Raw genomic sequence first — 14,485 nt, 5'->3', positions numbered from 1 at the left:
GCTCAACACTGATCACTGCCTGACTAATGTTGTAGTCTTTGCATCCAGGAATTTTAGATAAACTGACGTAAACACCAGGCACTGTACCATTTTATGGATTAATGTCATTATTTTCTGCATTTTGGGATTCTTACTTCTTTCTCGTCACTTTTATGGTACTGATCTTTACCTACCTTTACACGCGGAGTTGGCAGTGCTCGGTGCATCAATCATCAATACACTTACAGTTATTTGTAAATCCCAAGTTATTTAATGCCCGACTCTTTATCCACGAGAAGATGCTCATAATGGTGTTGGAGAACGTGATAAGACAGAAAAAGTTTCAGTCAACAAGATAATTTACTTTAAAACTGTAAATATCAGTGAATCAAAATGGTGAGCTGGTACACAGAACTATTTTCTGTTCTACTTGGCTTTCGCCTTTGATGCCTTTTCTTGCCTTCCGTCTCCAGGCTGCCTGCTACTTCCGCAATAGACTACACCACTCGCCTAACGCTGGGGTTCCCAATAATCAGCAAACGCTTTTCCGGACCCTTCACGACATTCGGCCCCAACCCCAACAGACGAGGCCTCCCGTGATAGCTCAGATGTACTGTGCTTTCAACAGTGGGCAAGACCTCAAATGCGATTTTAAGACATAAGAAAATAGCCGTACGACCAGCACCTACTTTTGTCTTCAGCCCCGACAATCGCGATCCCGCCGCTGTTCGCCCTTCACACACAGATGAATGTTGACCGGCTACGACACCGAGGTGATATTACAGGCGCCAGACGAACCACAGCCTCAGCGCAGCAAAGGGCGGCAGCCTGAAACCTGTCGATCGTGTCAAACTTAGCTTCCAACTGTTTTTATACAGTGGCTGATTCTGTCTGCATCCATGCACAAGAGGCGCATTGCGTTTCCATCTTTGTTGTCTATACAGCAAGAAATATAACACTAAACCATGCAGTCGCTAGATGCAGAGAAAATACTGCTGCTACGTTGAGTCTGCCTATCACTAAGTGACAGATTCAGGTCATGTTATGCAAATGCTCTAAATATACGCACACATTTAGAAACTGTTATTCACTTCTTCACAAAAGCACATGAGAAGACAGTAAACTAATTGCTGTGCAGAAACAGATGGTCCAGTTGCTATCGGCGAATACGCACGTTTCCGCAGCTGGAGCTCTTTCATTCAGTACTTCTCTTAACGGCAGCTTTCAGCCTTTCAAGACCGAGTTGCCTTTAACAAACAGCACGTCCGCTAGCTCTCTCTAAAATGAGTCTGCCTCCTCTCCTATGACTAGCGCTTTATCGCCTATCCTTTTGAGGTAACAATGCGATGAAAGTGGGCACCCCAACTGTTTACCACCTGGGGTAACTAGAATTGACAGAACACCTGAAGAATCGTTTATGGACTTTTCGACAAATCAACTTTGTGACACCGGATGTGTAAATGTCGATTTTACGATATATTGGGCTTCCAAAGCGCATTCTTATTTGAAAAAAGTTTGAAACAGTAAACTACTGTTATTTAAAAATTTTTTTGTGAGTGGACGGTCATTGTTGACTTACACACAAAATACGCAAAAAAACTTTGTATTATACTTCTAAGAGGCTAACATTTTTATTTCTTTTAAATTACAGAAAATTTATGGAGATAGTTAATTACTCCAACACTGCATCTTTAAAGATACAACTAACAAAAGGATTTTTCCAAACTCTAAATGACATTTCTAAAGCAGTAATATCAAAACTTTTTAATGATGTTATTAGTACCTTAGTTCGAAGTTGCCTCGAAAGAACGATATTTAAATAAAATGTCAATTGAACTTTATAAAGATCCTCTGACGTTTTTGCTTTATTAGTTTTCTGGCTGTAAGACTCGAGTATAGGAGCTTTACAAAGAGAAGACGCTTCATTACTAAAAAAAGCTGACCATGTTTCCCAAATGGAAAGAATGTCAGTTTCGTATAATAACAGAGAATCAATATTACTTCGTATTATTACCCCTTCGGCAAGTAACGCAGTCCCCAACAATGCCTAAGCTCATGGCTCATTTCACACTAACACTGAAGTAACCATTGCTGTATTGCCTTTCCGTATTAATTTAACAGGTTATCACTGATCATGGAAGCCGTTTGGTATCGGTTCAAATATCAATATGTTCTGCCAACGGAAATTACTGACCAGCAACTAAGATGTTTTGACTTCCACGAAAATAATAAAGAATCCCGCACACCTCTCCGTGAATAAACTTGTACACTACAAACCGATGTAATACCTTCGACTCATAATCAATTCTTTGAGAAATTCTGAGGCGGTTGCAGGACAACGCTTCTTGCAGAACCCAAACGACAACTCCCCACTTACGTACCACATAAATGCTCGCGACGAGTAGAGATTGGCACAAGAGTGTCCCTACAAGAGAAAAGGCGCGCTAAGCTTCGAAAACTCCAGAAACCAGGGATGAGTAAGAAGCACCATTTACTACGTCCTGACAACAAACACAGCAACACACCTTACCAATTATATGTCACCTAACAGAGCATCAATCCTCTTTTCCATTCGTCTGTTTATTATTTATGTCAGCAACTTGAATGCATCCGCTATTACGCTGATTGCGCTATAGCTTTCACACTTATCTGCTCATGCTATCTTCGGGACCACGTGGATGATATTTTTTCCAAAGTCTGATCGTCTGTTTCTAGTCTCAGATTCCACACACCCACTTGTATGGTTGCTTGGTTGCCATTTCTCCCAATGATATCGGAAACTACGGTGGAATGTAATATATGCTTTCCGCATTATTTGATTGCGAGTCTTCCAAAGCTGTTTTAAAATCTGACTCTAATACACTATCCCCTGTGTCTTCCATATCGAGTTCAATTTGTTATTGTAGCACGTAATCAGAAAGTCCTCCCCCTGGTAGTGGCTTTATGTGCACTACTTGCACCTACCCGCTCTCTTCCCTGCACTTAACAATGGAATTACCATTATTCTCTTAATGTTGACGCCCTTGCTTTTAATTTCACCGAAGGTTGTTTTGACTTTTCTGCATACTGGATGAGTCCTTCCGACGATCATTTCTTTTCGAATTCTTCACGTTTTTTCTGTTTCCCTTCACGCTGTTTCCCTTCGGCTTTTCTGGGTTTCCTATTTCTTTCACTCATAAGTGGTTTACATTTCCTGAATTTTCATGAACGTTTTTCTACTTCCTCCTGTTGTCGATTAATTGAAAAATTTCTTCTGTTACCCAAGATTTCTTCGCAATTATCGTCCTTATACCTATGTTTACCTGTCTAAATTCTGTGACTAGACTTTTTGGGGATGGCCATTCCTCTGCAACTGATCTGCCTACTGTGATCTTCATAATCGCCTCAGAGAGCTTCAAACGAATCTCCTTAGTCCTCAGTACTTCAGTATCCCACTTCTTTGCACACTGATTCTTCCAGACGATTTTCTTAGACCTTAGTCTACGCTTTATTACTAAATTGTGACCTGAGTCCGTATTTGCTTCTGCTTGTGCCTTACGGTCCAACATCTTTTTTCGGAATCTCTGTCTGATCTTTATGTAATCCACCTGGAATATTTCCTTATCTCTGGGCCTTTTCGAAGTATACTTCCTCCTCTTGTGGTATCTGAACAGTGTATTCGCTATTACTAACTGAAATTATTCAATAACTGTATTTTTTCTCTCTTTGCTAACGCGTTCCAGTTGCCCACGCTTATTAGATTATCGTCTCCGTTTATATACTGAGTTACCTTTTCAACACCCTCACAGGCTTTCTCTGTCTCTTCATATCCTGCTTGTGACGTTGGCATATATACTTGAAATATTGTTGCTTGTGTTGATTTGCTGTCGATTCTTATCTGAACATTCAAACGTCTGGCGTTTCACTCTTTGACTCGCAGATTTTTACCATTTCGTTGATTATTGAATTTTTTTTCTTGTGGTACCTCTCTCTTTGCAATCCTCTGCTGGAGATCCGAATGCGGGACTAATTTGATGGTATTTTTTTTTTAATTTTTTTTTTTGCCAACGGAGACACTTTTTCAACTAAAAGAGTGTATCCGTAACCATGAGGGACACTCCTACTTTTGTTGATGTTGATGTAGGATATGAGTTCCGAATGGATTGAAGGTGATGTGATGAACATCTCCACAAAGCACGGTAGATATCGGACTGGTGTAACAGTTTCAGTTTTTGACAGTCTAGATGTCAAACACTCCAGCCGCCAGTCACGTTGAACTTGTGTTCGCACAATCGGTATCGACTGAATAAGTGTATTACCTGTTACTCCGGAGGACAAAGCGATCACATGATAAAGTTCATTCGTTGTCAGCTAGAATAAAAAGCTACCACTTCAGTTAAATAACGATGGTACCTTCATATATTCTAAAAGTGACCATAATGGTTCTGAACCTAATAGCTAAATGATTGTTTCTTGAACCAGAGGGTGTCTCCCTGTTAACTGAGATCAATGAGGGTTACAAATGGTTCAAATGGCTCTAAGCACTATGGGACTTAACATCTGAGGTCATCAGTCCCATAGACTTGTAACTACTTAAACCTAACTAACCTAAGGACATCACACACGTCCATGCACGAGGCGGGATTCGAACCTGCGACCGTAGCGGTCGCGCGCTTCCAGACTGAAGGGCCTAGAACCGTTCGGCCACTGCGGCCGGCGCTTGCTAACAGGTAATGTAGTCTCAATGCATGCTATAAATTTATGTGACCTTTACTACACATCCTATTATTTGCTCGCACAGTGTTCTACTATGTAATCCTATTCCTATTTTACGTAAATGCTGATCAGTTCAAGCTTAAGACCGTGCTATTATGCTACCGCCAGTTGGGGGACATTGTCAATAATATATTTTCTTGTGTTCATTCTGAGCTATTTGGTAAGTCAATAAACTGATCCTGTTACTGAAATCGTTATTAATGTTGTTACTGGCTAGTCTATCTATAAATAATCTGTCGTGGTGGATGTGACTACACGGATCAGTTAAACAAGCTATTGTAATTAGTAAATCACTGCAGTACAGTTTGATTATCACTTTGTCACCGATTCCTTCGTGGGAGTTTTCTCGCTGGTACCTGAGTCACTTCCAGAGAACTTAATAAAGGTAGAACACCCGCTGTCAAGCGCCTTGCAGTGATTTTGACACGTATGGGTTTATTGTTTGTGACCATTATTGCCTAGCAACACCGCATCTGGTTTGGCGTAGCGTGTCTGCTGCCTGCTGAATAGCGACTCATTCTCGTGTACAGACGCTGTAACGTCACGTGAAACTACAGGTGTGGTGCAGATATAGTTGCATTGTGTAACATAGTATTCGTATTACGCAAGCCTCGATCTCTGTGCCTACCAGTACGGGAAATATTTCCCTTCCAGCTGTGTACCCGTGCAGAAAATAGGCTGAAATACCATATTCTGATGTTTCCAGTAATAAAAATATACATCTCTACATCTCTCCATCGCTTGCAATCGTCCGTCGACGGAACAGAACAGTCACACACGCCTTTATGCTTGTATCTTTTGTTTATTATATGTTCCTACTGTATGTGTAGTATCGGTGCCTTTTTTTCGGCAGAGCGACAAACAGCTTCTAGAGCTAATAAATCAACTCGAGTACAAAGCCATTACGACATGCAAGTGCATAAGTCAACTGTGATAAATGCCCTCGTAGTAGCAGCAAAAGAAGTACCTCTTGGTTTTTGAAGAGGCTACTTTAGTGTTAGGTTTCTATTAACACTAGAATGGCGGACACACTCAAATTCCTAAAATGGAGGAAATGGGTAACTTTGACCCCACATAAAATATTTTCGTACTTGTTTTACAACGGGACTTCTTTTTAGTGTATGTTAATCCCTTTCTTTCTGCGAGTTATAACAATAATTATTTAACACGACCATCATTACATTACTTATTTCAATAAAAAATATTTTACCGATGTATCGTTGCTCATGCTAAGTTTCCTAAACCGTAGACTTTCATAAATTAACTATTTGAAGAACCTTTTAGACACTTTTAGTACAATGGTCCATATCATACTTGTATGCGTTCTACACACATCTTTGTTGTACTGCAATTTATTAGACGCACTTAGCATGAATGACTTTTGTTTTATGTGTACATTTTATGTTCACGACTTGGGATATTTCACACAGTTCTTTCAGGTCTTGTTGGATTTGCAGAGACTCATTCTTTCCACTTTCTAGATGATTTTGGCCCCGTCTCCTCTTCTTTTGCCTGTTCATTCGTCAGCTGAAATATGAACTTCTTGCTTTCCATTTCCTTGCTCATTATTATTTTAAGAGATGCCAATGCACGTCTTCTATAACATCTTGCATATGGCAGCATGGGTCTTCTAGACAACCTTTATATCTAGAGGTTATTTGATCAATTACGTCCACCCCATGTTTTATTGTGTTGTAGAATGTTATCGTTTCGGGGTGCTTCTTTCCTTATTTGCTTACTGCTGCTTTAACATGCAGTGTACTCAGAAGAATGACATACATTTTTATTCTTCTTTCGTTGATATACAGTGGTGGTGCAGTTGGTACAGTTTGTGCAGCCACTCTGGTAACGGATTGTGGTGCAGTGTACGTATTTGAACGTTTGGCTTCTATTCGTGATTAGAGATTTCACGACGGGTCATGTTCACTGTACCAACTGATAAAATTTTCTTTTCTTTGAGCTTCTTAGCAAGTTGAAGAGACATGAAGAAGTTGTCTGTCGCTGTGCTTTGTCGTTGATTTAGAAATCGCTCCATGAGACGCCGAGTTACGTACTCTCAGAGTGGTTGCTTCGCTCTGTGCGCGTCATCATTTCCAAGGTATGAGAACGCACTACATATTTACTTTGTCCCTACATTGCCAGCAGTCCAGAATTGAGACCATATTTGTCGAGTTTGTTGGACATGAATGGAGTGAGTGAAACTGCATCTTGTTTTGTTTGGTAATAGTGTCTCGTCTAGGGTGACATTTTCTCCAGGGAGGTAAGAACGAATACTGCTTTCCATGAACTTTCTCCAAATTTCAGATACAACAGGGAATTGTTTTGACTGGCATGTCTTCAGCTTGGGTTGGTTTTTCATCGGAACAGAAAAATCTTAGAAGCTCCTGAAATCTCTCCCTTGGGAGAGAGAGGGAGGCCCCAAAAATGCGACCAAAGAACATCAGCAGACATACTTTGTGTGAAAATGACGCCACGAAACTGTCTTATAATTTTTCTAGTTGCTCAAGAGACAACGTCCAAGCGTTCGTTGGTACTTCTCGATCATCTGAGTCTGTGAATTTCTTCACGAGGTATAGTAATGCTTCGCGAAAAATAAGCCTAAGCAGTGGAACCTCCTCTTTCCTTTAGGACGCCCACAGCTGACCTTCTTCCAGAAGATGAAAAACTAGCAGACTCCCACTCAGTTCCACCTTAATGACCCTTTCCGTAGAGGTCCTCAACTGGGACTGCTATGATGGATGCGGTGAGGACTGACGTAGTTTCATCTTCACTTGATTTTGATAAATGAAGCCAATTCCCTATTTAGTGTCGGAATTCTCTAACAGGGATAATATTTTTTCATCAGAAGGCCCACTCTGACGAGACATACCCTGTATTAGAAAATTTCTTTCATGGTCAAAGAATATTAACTGAAAGGCGCAACACAAACTGCAGCAGATTGGAATTTGCCCGCCAAGACACGGCAATGACCATCTACGACACTGCTGATTGTTGCATCTTCACTGTTGGTTGCCGGCCAATGTGGTCGAACGGTTCTAGGCGCTTCAGTCCAGTGCTGCGTTCTACTACGGTCGCAGGTTCGAATCCTGCCTTGAGCATGGATGTGTGTGATGTCCTTAGGTTAGTTAACGTCGACTGTGCAATAGTGATCCTGCGGAACTTAGCTCACTGTTATTAACATTAGTAAGAAACCGACAAAGCTGTATTGATACACATTCATTATGTCGCTACCTGTTTCGTTCGGAAGAACATCATCAGCTTACAGTGGCAACAGACTTCATAAGGAATTCCCACCGGGCTAAGAAGTTCTAAGTCTATGGGACTGATGACCTCAGATGTTAAGTCCCATAGTGCTTAGAGCCATTTGAACTATTTGAACTGTTGGATTATTTACTTATACTCAACTGACAAATTACAGCAGAGTCAAATTGACCCCTTCCGCCGTTCTAAGTACATCAAAAAAATTTACAAGAAAATATGAATATTTTGTGCACACTAATGCATCCTCCTTAAAAGGAGAAAAAAAATCAAAAAAATGTCACACGATTTCAAGAACGAAGTAAAAAAAAAAATTTGATCTGATATTGAAGAAAAAGGTATGTCAGGAGTCATTTTGACCTCTTGAGCAGTTCTACTGTTAAAGTGTAGCAAAGATCAACGAACGCGCGACTGTTATGTCCATAGGTTCCGGCTGATCCAGTTATTTCCACGTCTAGCGTTTGTGTATTATGACGTCTTGCTGCTGCAGATTTGCTCTACTGCCTCCCACAATCTGTGGTGCTTCGATAGTCTTTTCTAAACACCATAGCCGAACTAAATATTCGTACACGTATCCCCTTCAGCTACAGGGAAATCAATGAAGAGATACTGGTCGAAAACCTATCCGAAAGATGTCACGCTGGATCGTACATACCGATGGTCTAAAAATACCAATGGGTAGGTGGTGTGGACTTCGATAGCGTGACGCGGGGGGGGGGGGGGGGCGGGGGGGGGGAGATTGGTTTTAACTTCCGACTGTAACATCCAGCCTTATAGCTGAATTCACAGCAATCCTCGAGGGACTCAGTTCCATAAAAGGAATCTCGGAGGACACGATTAAATATACTACTTGATTCGCGAGGAGGTTTGACGCCATCTAGTAACACATACGAAACAGTTCATCTACATCTACATTTATTCTCCGCAAGCCACCCAATGGTGTGTGGCGGAGGGCACTTTACGTGCCACTGTCATTACCTCCCTTTCCTGTTCCAGTCGCGTATGGTTCGGGGGAAGAACGACTGCCGGAAAGCCTCCGTGCGCGCTCGAATCTCTAATTTTACATTCGTGATCTCCTTGGGAGGTATAAGTAGGGGGAAGCAATATATTCGATACCTCATCCAGAAACGCACTCTCTCGAAACCTTGACAGCAAGCTACATCGCGATGCAGAGCGCCTCTCTTGCAGCGTCTGCCACTTGAGTTTGCTAGACATCTCCGTAACGATATCACGCTCACCAAATAACCCTGTGACGAAACGCGCCGCTCTTCTTTGGATCTTCTCTATCTCCTCTGTCAACCCGACCTGGTACGGATCCCACACTGATGAGTAATACTGAAGTATAGGTCGAACGAGTGTTTTGTAAGCCACCTCGTTTGTTGATGGACTACATTTTCTAGGGACTCTCCCAATGAATCTCAACCTGGCACCCGCCTTACCAACAATTAATTTTATATGATCATTCCACTTCAAATCGTTCCGTACGCAAACTACTAGATATTTTACAGAAGTAACTGCTACCAGTGTTTGTTCCGCTATCATATAATCATACAATAAAGGATCCTTCTTTCTATATATTCGCAATACATTACATTTGTCCATGTTAAGGGTCAGTTGCCACTCCCTGCACCAAGTGCCTATCGGCTGCAGTTAAGTTGTGAATCGCATCTTAGGTCAATGGAGCAATGAAGGTAGGTAGCGATTGGCAAAAAGTGCAAGTCATCTCCGTTTCTCAGGAGGGTCGTCGGATAGATGCGCTTAATCATAGATCTATATCGCTGAAGTCAGTCCGTTGTAGAATTTTGGAACGTATTCTATGCTCCCGCATAATGACGTTTTGAAGAACGAAAATCTCCTCTACAAAACAACGTCGACTGTGCAAATAGTGATCCTGCGGAACTTAGCTCACTGTTATTAACATTAGTAAGAAACCGACAAAGCTGTATTGATACACATTCATTATGTCGCTACCTGTTTCGTTCGGAAGAACATCATCAGCTTACAGTGGCAACAGACTTCATAAGGAATTCCCACCGGGCTAAGAAGTCTAGTTACCTTACGTAACGCTAGTTTGTCTTTAACATTACGTAAGAGAACGCTGAAGTCAAATTAACTTTACGTAAGAAATCTAGTCTTCTTAAGTCACGACACTTGCACAACTCTGTGGGCAGTGTAACATGATGTTCCTTCGAACGAGAGCGGTGTTGACATAGTAAATGATTACCAATACAGTTGTAGTGGTTTCTTATTAATATTAACAAGAATCAGGCGTGGAGCTCAAGATGATCACGATTATTTCAGATCGGTCTGCTCGTCCATGAGATTCTGAGCGCCGAAGGCGAAGGCGTTGGTGCTGTATACCTTGACTTGCGGAAGGCATTCGATACCGCATCTCTTCGTCATTTAGTTAAAGAAATATCACTACCGCCTCAGATTTGTGACTGAATACAGGGTTTACTTTGCAGATCGAACTCAATATTCTATTCATAACAGAACAAAATCGGCAAACGTAAAGTAACTTTGGAAGTACGCCAGAGGACTGTGATATGACCATTACTGTTTATAAGAGAGGAGCTGCAGCATCCATAAGACATGGGCAGATGTTCAATATACACTGAAGCACCAAACAAACTGGTATAGGCACGCGCATTCGAATAGAGAGATATGTAAACTGGCAGAATATGACCCTGACGTCGGCGACGCCTATATAAAACAAGTGTCTGGCGCAGTTATTGGATCGGTTACTGCTGCTACAATAGCAGATTATCAAGATGTAAGTGAGTCTGAACGTGGTGTTATCGGAGATAGCGATGAAGTGGACATTTTCCCATACAACAATTTCACGAGTGTACCGTGAATATCAGGGATCCGGTAAAACGTAACATCAAATCTCCGACATCGCTGCGACCGGAAAAGGATCTTGCTAGATCGAGACGAACGACGACTGAAGAGAATCATTCAACGTGACGGAAGTGCAACCCTTGCGCAAATTGCTGCAGATTTCAGATCGGGGCCATCAACAAATGTCAGCGGGTGAACCATTCAACGAAACACCACCGATAGGGGCTTTCGGAGAAGAAGGCCCACTCTTGTACCCTGGATGACACCAAGCTTTAGGCCTCGCCTGGGCCCATCAACACCGAATTGGACTGACTGTTGATGACTGGAAACATGTGGCCTGGTCGGACGAGTCTCGTTTCTAATTGTATCGAGCGAGTGGTCGTGTACGGGTATGGAGACAACCTCATGAACCCATGGTATCTGCATGTTAGCAGCGGACTGTTGAAGCTGGTGGAGGCTCTGTAATGGTGTGGGGCGTGTTCAGTTGTAGTGATTTGGGACCCTGATACGTCTAGGTACGACTCTAACAGGTGACACGTACGTAAGCATCCTGTCTGATCACGTGCATCCATTCGTGTCCATTCTGCATCCTGACGGACTTGGACAATGTGACAACCCATACGTCCAGAATTGCTACAGAGTGGCCCCAGGAACACTCTTCTTAGTTTAAACATTTCCTCTGCCCACCAAACTCCGCAGACATGAATATTATTGACATATATCTGGGATGCCTTCCAACGTGCTGTTCAGAAGAGATCTCCACCGCCTAGTACCCTTACGGATTTATGGACAGCCATGTAGGATTCGTGGTATCATTTCCCTCCAGCACTGCTTCAGACATTAGTCGAGTGCATGCCACGTCGTGTTGCACCACTTCTGTATTGCCACCCACCAACGACCTGTGGAATTAATGAAAGATGGAGGGGAATAACTCAAGAGGCAAGCAACTCCTGAATTCCTTGTGTTCGCCCACTTGTTTACACAATATTGCCCTCTTCAGTGAAAGCCCCGGCACCTCCTTCCAGGACAACAACTGCCTCCTAATCGTTCCCCACAACGGATCCTGGTCCTGCTTAATTTTAAGATCGGCAAATAATTGGGGGCACTTCGCTCAGAACAGTACAAGCAAGATCATCGGAGCGATGGGCTCGGCCTCCCTCAGTGGTAAGTTTCTGCTCAGACATGAGGTTGAGCCCATCGGCTACCTGATTGTTGGGGCCTTTAGTGTGGAGCGACTTAAAATGCAACGCCAAAATCCAGACCTCCCACCTTGCGATTCTACCGACTTTCCTGGAACTGGCCAGAACTCAACACCTGATTATTGGTCTCTAAATAGAACTCCCTATGTTGCAGATAAAATTGGAATTTTTCTAGGGCGAACACAACAGCCAATGACTCACATTCATACATTCATACATAATTCAACTTGGGGCCGGACATCCTCCTTGACGCTAAAGCGTAAGGCGTCTCTGACCTTGATTCTCCTGGAGGAGAACCACAGCAATCTCTGCATTGGACGCGTCGGTCTGTACAATATATCTCTTGTCGAAGTCGGACACAGTCAACACCAGAAGGTTCGTGATGGCGGTCTTAATAGCTTCAAAAGCACACTGTTGGCTTTTGCTCCACACAAAATTTTCTCCCTTCCTGCGCCGGTTAGTTGGCTCTGAGCACTACGCGACTTAACTTCTGAGGTCATCAGTCGCCTAGAACTTAGAACTAATTAAACCTAATTAACCTAAGGACATCACACACATCCATGCCCGAGGCAGGATTCGAACCTGCGACCGTCGCGCCGGTTAGTAAGGGAGGCAGCAAGCTGAGCAAAATTGGGAATGAATATGCGGAAATAGTTGGCCATTCCAATAAATCTTGCTAAGTCCTTCCTAGTTCTAGGTTCGGAAAACCTCTTCAAGTGCTTCGTTCGCTCTTGGTCGATACTAATGCCACGCCCAGAAACCAGATAACCCAGACGTCTGGCGAGGATAATCTTAGATGGCTTGACGGTTAACCCACCATCACGAAGCTTCAACAACACTTGTCTAAGATGGTACAGGTGTTCCTCAAACGAACCACTACAAATGACCACATCATTCAGCTAGTTAAACACAGAGAATTCAAATCCCCCAAGATATGATCCACCAAATGAGAGAGGACAGCAATTCTGGCGACCAGACGAAACGGCACACTCATAGAGATTCCAGTTGGTGCAAAAGGCCGTGATATGCTTAAATTGTTTGGTAACAGGGATTTGATAACAGACTTGGGTTATCAGTTAGCTACAGCAAGTTGTGGCTTCTGGGGGACTCCGGCTGTCCTGTACGGGCCTCGAGGGTCCGTGTATGGTTAAATTGGTCGGAGGCAAGCCTTGCCGGCTTGCTTAAGCATTATTAGCGACGAGTTGCAGGAAGAGCAGCGGCCGCCCTGTGCAACGTGGTCAATGAGTTCCCGGGCTACTCTGCAAGCTTAATTTTTACGGCACCTACGGGCTGGGGGCAATAACAACCCATCTTGGAATCCTATAAGTCATGGCTCCTTCACATCTGAATGGAGTAAAGTGCTTTTTTTTACTTTTTTGGGTACTTCATACTGTATTAATACATTAATGTTAATATGGAATTGGACATGTTATATTAATGAGCCTTCGACTGATTGTGTGTACGGTCATTGGTCAGTGTAACTGGCGGTAATTTGTTTTGCAGGTCATATTCCATGCAAGTGTTTGTAAATAATCTGTGTCGGGGGCAAAGCACCCTTTGTAGATGAGTATACCTTAGTCATTGCAACAGCAGGGGCTGATATTTCGTCTTTTAATTTACAAGCAATTTTAAGGAGTGTTAAGCTCGTAAGTTGTATCGTAGTCGCTTCCATGATAACTTAAAATTTCCTACATCTTAGGCATTCTCGTCTGTAGCCTTGCCTGTGCATATGACTGTTCCTTTGTAATGTGTGTTGGCAGGGTAGCTTTGGCAGTGGACGACGCATTCCTGTTCCCTGGGCCCAGAGCTGGGACGTATTTTCTTTCTGCTGAGGCGACACATCTGTCGTTGCACACGTCTGGGTTGGCCAACAGTTTGGTGCCCCTACCAGCTGCATCTTAGTGGCTCAGGTTAAATAAAGTTGATCGTTTGATACCTGACACGGCGGAGTGTCGCTGGTTAATTGGACACTATTAATCTGCCTTATTTGGTGAATTCAGTAAGCTCATTAGGTTTAAAGCGTGTTCTTCAAGACCGAAGTTCCCCCTCTCTATAACTGCTCTTCAAATACTCGTTTACACCTTGGACACTTTGTGCTACTTCTGGAGGGTGTTAAGTTTCAAGGCCTTTTAAACATCAGTATGAACTGTTGGACCTTTCCATTGATCCACAGTCAGTAGCTATCTGCACTCATTGTGAAATTTGCCTGCTTGTCTCCTGTTGGCTGTGATAGCCGTCTACTGTAGCTCTCAGCTTATCTCGTATTTTGGCCAGTTGTACGTTTATTTAAGGATCGTTGCCAATGTTTCTGCTGGGGTGTACCAGTTGGAAGTCACGTTTAAATCGCATTTCCTCCCATCTTATCTTGCATTTTAGGTAATTGTATATTTCTTTAAGGATCATTGTCAATATTACTACTGGTGTGTACCAGTTGGGAGTCACATTTAAATTGT

This window comes from Schistocerca americana, chromosome 2 (genome assembly GCF_021461395.2).
Source record: "Schistocerca americana isolate TAMUIC-IGC-003095 chromosome 2, iqSchAmer2.1, whole genome shotgun sequence".
Lineage (NCBI taxonomy): Eukaryota > Metazoa > Arthropoda > Insecta > Orthoptera > Acrididae > Schistocerca > Schistocerca americana.
Note: the sequence above shows the minus strand (reverse complement) of the source record.